This window comes from Pseudophryne corroboree, chromosome 9 (assembly GCF_028390025.1).
Source record: "Pseudophryne corroboree isolate aPseCor3 chromosome 9, aPseCor3.hap2, whole genome shotgun sequence".
NCBI lineage: Eukaryota > Metazoa > Chordata > Amphibia > Anura > Myobatrachidae > Pseudophryne > Pseudophryne corroboree.
The window spans coordinates 128,366,486-128,377,760 of record NC_086452.1 but is presented as its reverse complement, the minus strand read 5'-3'; the positions used below and the strand labels follow the sequence as shown (position 1 = coordinate 128,377,760).

The 11,275-nt window shown below is 48.2% G+C and overlaps 1 long non-coding RNA gene across 1 annotated transcript in view; it reads right to left on the bottom strand.

Annotated features, from left to right (window-relative positions):
- Nucleotides 1–241: 241 nt before the first annotated feature.
- Nucleotides 242–11,275, bottom strand: part of LOC134956786 (uncharacterized) — a 160,035-nt gene continuing 149,001 nt past the window's right edge. The window contains exon 4 of the long non-coding RNA XR_010186172.1: nt 242–730. This is a non-coding gene — a long non-coding RNA (uncharacterized LOC134956786). The remainder of the gene's footprint in view (nt 731–11,275) is intronic.

Genomic DNA, 11,275 nt, shown 5'->3' with positions numbered 1-11,275 from the left:
TATACAGGACAATCCTCAGACTATATGAGGTTTAGTCCAAACTGATGTTTGGTTGGCTCATAATTACAGTATGTGCAATCCATACAGCATACTGTGTCACAACTGAGGGCCTGAGCTGACGGGAGGCAGGCTCAGTTGTAGGGGCTGAGATATAGTGAAACCTGGGAGGTTGTATCAGACCCCTGGACATGTAAGTTACACGTAGGAAGATTGTCCGAAGGTGTGACCACGACAACCAAGATAAAAGTCAATTATGTTTATTTGACAAACTCCATGCAACACAGCAGTAATAAAAGAAAAACGTAAAATCAGCAGTTATATAACACAGTTCCTGGGAACAACAGGATAGCAATGGCCACAGGGCTCTGGTAGTATGGGTACAGTTCTTATTGTCCTCTAGATGGAAAGTCCTTACCAGGCCCGACTGTAGTAGTGGGAATAGCCCAGGATCATACCAGCTGATGTTCCACGGAAAGCTGGACTGCTGTAGATGAAGTGACTGATGTGGGTACTGGTTGGAACCAGTCAGATGTAGACACGGAGTGGATGCTGGACAAGTGGTACCGGCACTTTAAGAGGAGCTGATCCCTGCTGGAAGCTGAGTGCTGGAAGCAGGTGAATCTGCAGCTTGTAATTGAGGAGTCACAGAGGACTGCAGAGACAGGCTGCACCGCAGGTGGTAGACTGGAGCAGGTCTCTTTTGTCGAAGCTTGGAGACAGGAGCTGGAACCTGGAAAACAACCACAGGAGAGAGAGACTGGAACTAGGTTTGACAACCAAAGCACTGACGCCTTCCTTGCTCAGGCACAGGATACTTATACCTGCAGCAAGGAAGGGATTGGCTAGGCAATTATGCAGATTTCAGTGGAGCAGCGGATTGGTGGAGATTGAACATGTGAGAGAATCCAACATGGCTGCTCCCATGTTGGTACTTGGACGGAAAGTTGGTTTGGTAATCCATGTGGAAACTTAGCAGCAATGGTGGCGCCGGCCGCAGAGGACAGGAGATGCCAGACTGATGACTGCACACTAGAACCACGCGGACGACAGCGGAGGCCGCGGCTGGCATGAGGCGCCACTCTGATAACCTGTATACTGGAACACAGGAACGGCGGCGGTGGCCGTGGAGAACGGAAGACGCCATTCAGAAAGTAAACATGGCGCCGCTGTGACAGCGTCTCAGGGTGACAGGAGAGGGATGCAGAATGTGGACATCAGTATTACAGATGGAATCTGGCCCTGGAACGCGGAGCCAGCCTCAGGAGACTTCTAAAAGGCAAGTAATGGCGTCCAGATACCCGGATCGTGACATACTGCAGTGTCTTACAACAACTGAACAGGTGAGCGGATGAAGGTGTTTTACAACAGTTTTCTGGGTTTTTGTTAATTTAATGGATGAAGATGTTGTGACCTAGAGATCATAATAATAATAATAATAATAATAATCAAGGCTGGCTATAGGCCTACTAGCATTCTAAGCAAGAAAATGTCAAAGTGCGCACGCTCCTGGCAAAGTGGGCGTGACCTTGCAACTTTATTTAATCAAACTATGAATAAAGATATTTTCGCACACAATTAGTAGCCTTACACATAACACCCACAGTAGTGTTCCTTACACATAATGTCTACAGTATAATGTCAGACACATAAGGACCCCAGCAGTGCAGTGCCAGATACACAAACGCCCCCAGTAGTGCCAAATACACATTCTTTACCCCCAACAGTGCCAGATACACATATGCCCTCAGCAGTGCCAGATACAAATTATATGCCCCACAGTGCCAGATACGCATTTTATGCCCCACAGTGCCAGATACACATGCCCCCCAAACAGTGCCAGATACATATGCCCCCAAAACAGTGCCAGATACACATGCCCACCAAAGAGTGCCAAGTACATTTACCCGGCCATTGTAGAGCTGCTCACCGACGCACACCAGAGTCTTCCTCCAGCAGCATGCAGGCAGGCCAGGATACACACAGAAGAGGAGCCCTGGCATCAGCGGTCCATGGGAGCTGTACAGCAGCCGCTAGAGTCAGCCCGATACCAGATCGGACCGCAGCGGGGGACCAGGGGTTGCAGAACGGGGAGAGCAGAGGAGGGGGAGCCGCAGAGTGGGGCGATCCGGGCAGACTCCGGCAGACAGCAAGCCAGAGCAGCCTGAGGATCCCCCGTGCATCCTGTGCTGTCACTGCCGGTGTCTTGGGGAGGAGACTCGGCAGTGTGACAGCCAGCACCGGGAGCCAGCAGTTTCAGAACGGGGAGAGCTGTGGGAGGGGGAAGTACAGTTTTCGGGGAGCAGATGGGGCGCAGAGAGGGGAGAGCAGGGCGGGGGTAGTTGCTGCTGCTGGTTAGAGCCAAGGAATGGGGGTGCATAGCGGGGAAAGCAGAGAGAGATCGCTGCTGCTGAGAGAGGGATGGGGGGTGAGAGGCATGGTGCACGTGGAGGGGGCTGAGAGCATGGGGAATTAGAGCTGGAGATGGACCCATGAGCAAATATGGAGGTGAGAAATTGGTGTGCCCCATTGAGGGTGGCGCTCTACACGGCCGCACGTGTCGAATGTGCCTAGAGCTGGCCCTGATAATAATGTTGATAGTCTATTTACTGATAGATTTTGTGGGTAATAATTGCTATGTTTTTAAGTTGTAATCATTTATTTTTAACTGTTAATAACTGTTTCTTCTAACCATAACACCTTCATTCATTCGCTTCTTCAATTACATTGTTGCAAATATAATGAAGCGCACAAATAGGAATGTATATATCAATAGTTATGTCAAATAGAAACATTCTAATTCCAATACCAACAAACTTCTGATAACTATGTAAACTAAAAACCATGGCCTGATTCATAGTTTTACCCTGTGCTGATGTTTTCCCGATTATTGGTAAACTGCGCATACATACATACATACATACATACATACATGCATGCATACATACATGCATACATGCACCACTACTGCAGTGCGGACACGTGATTGATTTTTATGTATAGCATTGGATGCCGTTCATTAATTGACATTAAATGTAATGAATTGTCTTTGTATGTATGAAATACATTTTGATATGATATAAAGTTATTGTAACCTATTGAAGCAGTGTGTGTTCAGTCATTTATACACCTGAATTTTTATAAGTGCATAAAGTCACTGGTAAATTGGCTTGCACATTTGTGGCAAACCAGTTCGCGAATAGGGTTTAAGATGTGCAGGGGCATGTGTATTTTTGCACATCCTCTGAGCAGGGGCTGGCTGGCAACGGCCCAGTTTTTCTCAGGGAATCTACAGTCATGTGGCCCAGGAACACCTAAATTATACTGGTCTGGGGCGCAGATGGCACCCTGCCCCCCTACCCAGCCAGCCCCTGCCTCTGAGTCAAAAATTGTATCTGCAGCCGCATTTGGCCCTCATACCGAGTTGATCACTCGCTGCCGTTTTTCTCAGCGCAGCGATCAGGTTACTACTGTGCATGCATATGCACTGCAATGCGCACGCACATCGTACGGGTACAAACAGCATCATTGCTGTGCAGTACTTCTAGCGATTAATCCATTCGCACAACCGATCGCAAGGAGATTGACAGGAAGAAGGCGTTTATGGGTGTCAACTGACCCTTTTCTGGGAGTGGTAGGGAAAAAGCTGGCGTGTCCAGGCGTTTGCAGGGCGGGTGTCTGACGTCAATTCCGGGATCGGACAGGCTGAAGTGATCACAAGGGCTGAGTAAGTTCAGACCTATTCGGAAACTGCAAAAAACTTTTTGTACCGCTCAGCTGCATATGCGATCGCACACTTGCAAAGCGAAAAATACGCTCTCCCGTGTGCGGCGACTATACGTTTGCATGACTGCAAAAAGTAGCTAGCGAGCAATCAACTCGGAATGAGGGCCTTAGTGTCCAGCTATGAATCTGTGTCCCAAGAATTAGTAACTATTGAAGATCCTTTACAAAAATACATGTAATAAATGAATAAATCCTATAAGAATTACTAACTTATATGTTTTTTGTCTACAAAGAGATAAACTACCCAGTCCTAAAAACAAAGCTAATATTCTTGCCTTTATCACTTTATTTATTTATTATTTATTAACAGTTTCTTCTACCGCTTTCACATCACACAAATAACCTGGTATCGATCGACCCCTTATATTGCCGAGTCTACACGGGTCAGTGTGCGATGTGAAAGGGCCCATGGAGAAATCCTGGCTCGCCTGACCAGGTAATTCAACCCAGGTTATAAGAAGGGTTATTCTCTGGTTGAATACTGGGTCAGTGGCAGTGTGAATGGGTTACAGAGTCGATGCGACCTGGGACCCGTTCACTACATAGGGAGAGGCGGCGCGGAGATCAGCTAATCTCCCAGTACCACCCCGCCCTGCCCCTGATGTCAGCTCTGCCTCCCCACCGCTACATATTGCCGGGTCAGGAAGCCAGATCTTAGGGTCCAATGTCGGATTGCACCCGGGAAGAAACCGTTTCCAATTCCCGAGTGGGGGACGGCATTGAAAGTGTGAAAGGGGCTTTTTATAGCTCAGCATATTACGTTGCGATTTACAATTAGAACAAAACTGGGAAAACTCAGACAGACATAGAGGTACAGATGGAGCCATACTAGTTGTGGTTCCGTCTGTTCCTAACAACTACAGCGTTTCTGTCCAGGCGGGCGGAGACGCGCCCCGTTCACTAGAATGGGAGAGCATCTCCATCCGGGGCGCACGCACGTCCGTGACGGAGACTTTGATGGAGACGTGCTCCATTCTAGTGAATGGAAGAGCGTCTCTGTGCACTCCCAGTGGTCGGATCGCCTAGTCACGCCGGGAGCGCATGCCTGCAATGGAGCCGCCTCAGATGAGCGCGGCTCCATATGTAGGAAGATTCTTTTCATCTTTGATTTAGTACTTTCATTTTAAATATACAGTTGAGTCACATTATTATGACCACCTCCTACATTTGACGTTGGCAGTGCATAGCCATGTAGTACGTCACATGTTGTGCGCTGCTTCGGTGGGTATATAAGGTGTGCGATAGGCCGTCTGCACACACATCACTCTTTCTGTCATGGGTAGAAGGGGCGATTTATCTGAGTTGCAAAAACTGATTATTATCGGCTTTCGGGTCAAGGCTGGCAGCATTTCTGGAACAGCGCAGTTTGTGAGCTGTTCACATGCTGCTGTGGTGACGGGGTATCATGACTGGACAAATGGCACTATTGCAAATAACCAACGTTGAAACTGCGGAGCACCACGTGCCATTGATGTGGTGAACGTCTGCTATGAAGGTGCGTGAGGGCCGATTGACTCACTACAGTAGAGCAGCCCACTGTCAAAATGAACCTGGGGGCTACCAGATGTGTGTCTAATATGGAGGTTCAGCCTATCTAGCTGCTTCAGAGCTGCACATGGCGCTTATACTGGCTATTAGGTGGTGGTCGTAATAATGTGACTCAACTGTGCATTCTCCAATAATGCAAGTTCAAACTTTGATTAAGCTGTTTCAAAATATGAATAAAGATAGAATTTTAAAACAAATTATTTGTTCTTAATGGATATAAGTGCATCACAAATAGCCAACCTTTTCTAATTTATCAATCTGATTAATTTACCCTTTAGGATGACAGAGAAAGGAAAGAAAAGAGCTCACAAAAGAAGTAATCTTCTAGTGCAGGTAGGTAACCACAGAGCTGTATTAAAAGGAGGGAGGCAGGGTATACGTTACCGCAGGCCCCCCACCCATTTCAGGGGCACCCCATGCAAGCTGACAAGCTCCAGCCATCTGCATTTTTTTAATGAAGTTCAACTGCCGGCGGGACCATCACCATCACGACTGCTGTCCCGGCCTGTAACTAATTCGTGCACTGCCCAGCTGTACGGAATGTGGCTGTGTTGTACTCCACTGCCTGTCCAGTGGTGCTCGATCTAGACCTTTACTTATCAAAGTGGACTGGTCCCGGTAGTGCTCTGGCCAATAAGGGGTAATTCCAAGTTGATCGCAGCAGGAAATTTTTTAGCAGTTGGGCAAAACCATGTGCACTGCAGGGGGCGGGGGGGGGGGGGCAGATATAACATTTGCAGAGAGAGTTAGATTTGGGTGGGTTATTTTGTTTCTGTGCAGGGTAAATACTGGCTGCTAAATTTTTACACTGCAATTTAGATTGCAGAGTTCACTCACCACACCCAAATCTATCTCTCTTTGCACATGTTATATCTGCCTCCCCTGCAGTGCACATGGTTTTGCCCACCTGCTAACAAAGTTCCTGCTGCGATTAACTCAGAATTACCCCATATGAGCTATTCTGTGAAAGCAAAGCTTTATTACAAGAGGAGCTGTACATTATCTCTCCTGATGATGGAGTGGGTGAAGCGAGCATGCAAGGGCTGCGGGGCAGCTGAGCACAGGGACTGCATGACTCCATTCACTGTTCATGTTGGAGTTATTGCTACTAAACACCCATCCAGGCTTAGTCAGAGGAAGCCTGCAATGTAACAGTTCTAATCCCTGGCATATCCTTCTGTTTAAAAGACCTGAGGACAGAATTCAATCTGGCCGGTCCTATGTGTACTTCCACATACAGAAGATTGGCTCATTTTTACTGTGGGATAGCAATAATCCAACTGCAAGCTTCTACCAGTGGTAAATGGGATCAGACAGAGATCCCTCTCACCCAAGGCACAAAAACGTCCATCAGAAATCTGATAGCCCCCTCTAAAGAACCCTAACCCTCCTCTGCCCCCTACCCTAACCCTAACTCTCCATTATGGGTGCCTAAACTTAACCCTCCCTGGTGGTGCCAACCCTAACCCTAACCCTCTGGTGTGGTGCCTAAATTTAACCCTCCCTTCCCCACTGCCTAAACCTAACCCTCCCCACTTCATTGTCTAACCCTAACCTCCCCATCTATGTGCCTAACCCATACCCTTCTGCCTAACCCCCACCCCCCTGTGTGTGGCAGGACACCAGTGTGTCCTGCAAGATGGACATTGGGGTATTGTGATGTCAGCATCCCGTGCGGCATCAGTATATGTAAGTGAGTTTCAGGAGGTACCAATTCCAAGCAGTGGTCATCGGTGCCTCATGAAACACACTTACAGAGGAATGGCACAGTTAAAGATACATTTTGATGAAAATATGTTATGCACACCAGTGCCTGCAGGAAAGTATTGGTGTCAGAACTGTTATGCACTCCAGTGTCTGCAGGAATGTACTGGTGTTTGAACTGTTATGCAAAACAGATGGACTCACAGACAAACTGGGGGATATGACATAATGTACACAGAAGGTGATAGGGTAACAAAATACACACAAAGTGAACAGAGAAGCCCAGAGGCTAAGGAACTGGGTATCTCCCTTGTATTAGAACTGCTCAGATGGAAAAGCAAGATGTTGTGTTTTAATACGTAGAGAACCCGAAATGTTGTTGCTAAGGGCAACAGCAAAACCCTAAAGGGTTACCAACGGGTGTGGCAGTAAACTCCTTGGTCAGAGATGGAATGATAGACACAAGGAGAATCTCCACAATCCTAATTCTCACTTGCAGTGCACAGGTTTTAGCTTACTGCCACTAAACTGACCCCTGACACCTAGCACAGTGAGACAGGATTAGACAGGCAAGTCTTAGAATACAGCCGCAAACTTGCTAAGTTCACAGAGTAGTAACAGAACCCCAGCAAGCTAAACGACTGACTCCAGTCTTACTGCTAGGTCTGGATTGGCAGAGTGTAATACCAAATCCCCAGGCCTATTTGCAGTAAGCAACAAACAAATACAAAGCTACAAAGTACTGGCTAACTTTCATGAACTGACTAACCAACAAAGATTCAGCAGCATCTGCTTACCCTGAAAAGAGGCCTTATAAAGCAGGTGCTGTCCACGCCCCACTCAGACCTCACAGACTGTGAGCACAAAAACCAGCACCGGATCCCCTGCCGTGCACAGAGCCTATAACCACTGCACAGCAAGAGACACGAACCGGAGTATCAGCTGCGCTCAGGTTACACCACTAGCACTTGTCTCCCGGTTGCCATGACGACGTGGCAGCACAGGGCAGGAGACCCTAACAGTACCCCCCCTCTGACGAGGGGTCAAAGAACCCCTACCACCGGGTTTATCGGGGAACTGCGAGAAGAAAGAGCGTATCAGTCTGGGGGCATGAAGATCACAACTGCGCACCCACGACCGCTCCTCCGGGCCATACCCCTTCCAGTGCACCAAAAATGACAGCCGACCCCGAACCACCTTGGAGTCAAGAATCCTTTCAACAACAAACTCCCTCTGGCCACGTATCAGAAGAGGGGAAGGTCTTCCACTGGAAGAAGGATTACTAATCGCCCGTTTTAAAAGGGAACAATGAAATGTTTTATTGATACCCAAAGAATGGGGCAGATCTAACTGAAATGCCACCGGATTGATAACCCTGGTGATCTTATAAGGGCCGATGAACCGGGGCCCTAACTTATGAGATGGCTGTCTCAACTTCAAATTCTTGGTAGACAACCAGACGAAGTCTCCTAATTTGAAGCTGCAGGGTCTTTTCCGCTTATCAAAAACCCTTTTGGTCACTAATGACACAGACACAAGGGCTTTCTTCACTTTCCGCCAAATACCTCTAAGGACCGAAACCACAGAGGAACCACCAGGCGTGGAGTCCAGGGGGTCAAAAGAATTGGCCTTAGGATGATGCCCATACACACAAAGGAAGGGAGAGATCCCTGTAGCAGAGTGAGCCGCGTTGTTATAGGCAAACTCCGCCATGGACAGATGAGCAACCCAGTCAGTCTGACACTTGGAGACATAACACCTGAGGAACTGCTCCAAGGACTGGTTCACCCTTTCAGTCTGCCCATTAGACTGCGGATGGTAGCCTGACGACAAGCTGACAGAAATCTGGAGATCGGAACAAAATGCCCTCCAGAATTTGGCCAAAAACTGGGATCCGCGGTCAGAGACCACATCAAGTGGCAACCCATGGAGACGCACAACATGCAGCATAAATAATTCAGACAGGCGTCTGGCTGATGGCAGCCCAACCAGTGGAACGAAGTGCGCCATCTTCGAAAACCTGTCAACGACAACCCAGATGGCTGTCATCCCCGAGGATTTGGGCAAGTCCACCACAAAATCCATTGAAATGTGGGTCCATGGCTTAGATGGGATAGAGAGTGGATGTAATGGGCCAACAGGAACCCCTCTAGGAGTCTTATTTCGGGCACAGATGTCACATGCCCGAACCCACTGATCCACATCCTTAGCCACCGAGGGCCACCACACCGCCCTAGATAGCAACTCCCGAGTTCTGGCAATACCCGGGTGACCTGCCGACTTCTTGGCATGGAATTCCAGGAACACTCGCTGTCTTAACCTAGGAGGCACAAACAAAAGACCTACCGGAAGGTCTGGAGGAGCCTGCTCCTGTGCTCTAAGGACTAATGATAAGAGGTCCTGGTAATGCCCACTTTAATACATGATGGGGAAACAATGGGCAACGGCTCCTCGGTGGTCTCCTGGATTGGAGCAAAACTCCGCGAGAGCGCATCAGCCTTGATGTTTTTTGACCCAGGGCGATATGTTATCAAAAAATTAAAGCGAGCAAAAAACAAAGCCCATCGTGCCTGCCTGGCATTGAGACGCTTCGCTGACTCTAAATATGCCAGATTTTTATGGTCAGTGAGAATTGAGACCACAAACTTAGCCCCCTCAAGCCAGTGTCTCCACTCCTCGAGTGCATCCTTAATAGCCAACAATTCCCGGTTACCCACGTCATAATTAATCTCGGCAGGCGAAAATTTACGGGAAAAGTAAGCACAGGGATGAAGGCGATTATCAGACACTCCCATCTGAGAGAGCACTGCCCCAATACCCATCTCAGAGGCATCCACCTCCACCACAAAAGGACGCTCTGGATCTGGGTGTCGCAGCACCTTGGCCGAAACAAATGCCCTTTTGAGACGGGCAAAAGCCGCTTTAGCCTCACAAGACCAGTGAGCAACATCCGCCCCTTTCTTTGTGAGTGCCACCAAGGGCGCCACTATAGACGAAAATCCAGCGATAAATCGTCTATAAAAATTCGCAAAGCCCAGGAAACGCTGAAGCGCCTTCAAACTAGTGGGCTGCACCCAATCCAGGACTGCCTGTACCTTGGAACCCTCCATTTGGAAACCTTCTGGGGAGATAATATATCCTAGAAATGCGATTTGCTGAACTTCAAATTCGCACTTCTCCAGCTGCGCCCCAAGCCGGTGGTCTCTGAGTTTCTGGAGGACTAAGCGTACATGCTTCCGATGTTCCTCCAGGGAATGGGAGAAGATTAGGATGTCATCTAAGTATACAACTAAGAATCTATCCAAATATTCCCTGAGCACATCATTCATGAAATCCGGGAAGACTGCCGGGGCATTACAGAGCCCAAAAGGCATCACCAAATATTCATAATGCCCTGAGTGGGTATTAAAGGCAGTCTTCCATTCATCCCCCTCTCTTATTCGGATTAGATTGTACGCACCGCGTAGGTCAATCTTAGAAAAAATGGTGGCAGTACGAAGCTGGTCAAACAAGACCGAAATGAGAGGCAGTGGGTATGAGTTTTTAATCGTGATACGGTTCAATTCCCTGAAGTCGATGCAGGGTCGCAACGAATCGTCCTTTTTACCCACGAAGAAGAACCCCAACCCAACTGGAGACTGTGAAGGTCTGATAAATCCCTTAGCCAAGTTCTCCTGAATGTACTCTGCCATAGCCTGAGTCTCAGGACGTGACAGGGAGTACAACCTGCTCTTGGGAAGCTTAGCATTTGGCAACAAATCAATGGCACAGTCATAGGGGCGATGGGGAGGTAGTACCTCTGCAACTTTTTTGGAGAACACGTCCGCAAAATCTGCATAACACCCTGGCAATCCTGGCAAACTTAGCTGCGAGAGCCTGACTGGAAGGCTCAAGCAACTCCTGAAACAATCAGTACCCCAACTAAGAATCTCCCCAGAGACCCAGTCAAATTGAGGATTGTGGGCCCTTAACCAGGGTAACCCCAACACCAATGGGGCAAAAGTACAGACAGTCACATAAAAGGACAATTTTTTAGAGTGTGTGGCTCCAATAAACAAAGAAATCTGGCTAGTGCAAGAGGTAATTTTACCTTGGGATAATGGTTCCCCGTTTAACCCACAAATCTCAATTTCCGATGCCAAGGGTACTAAGGGAACAGAGTGTTTCAGGGCGAATTGGCGGTCCATAAAAACCCCGTCGGCCCCACTGTCCACAAAGGCCTCAGTCTTGACAGTTTGAC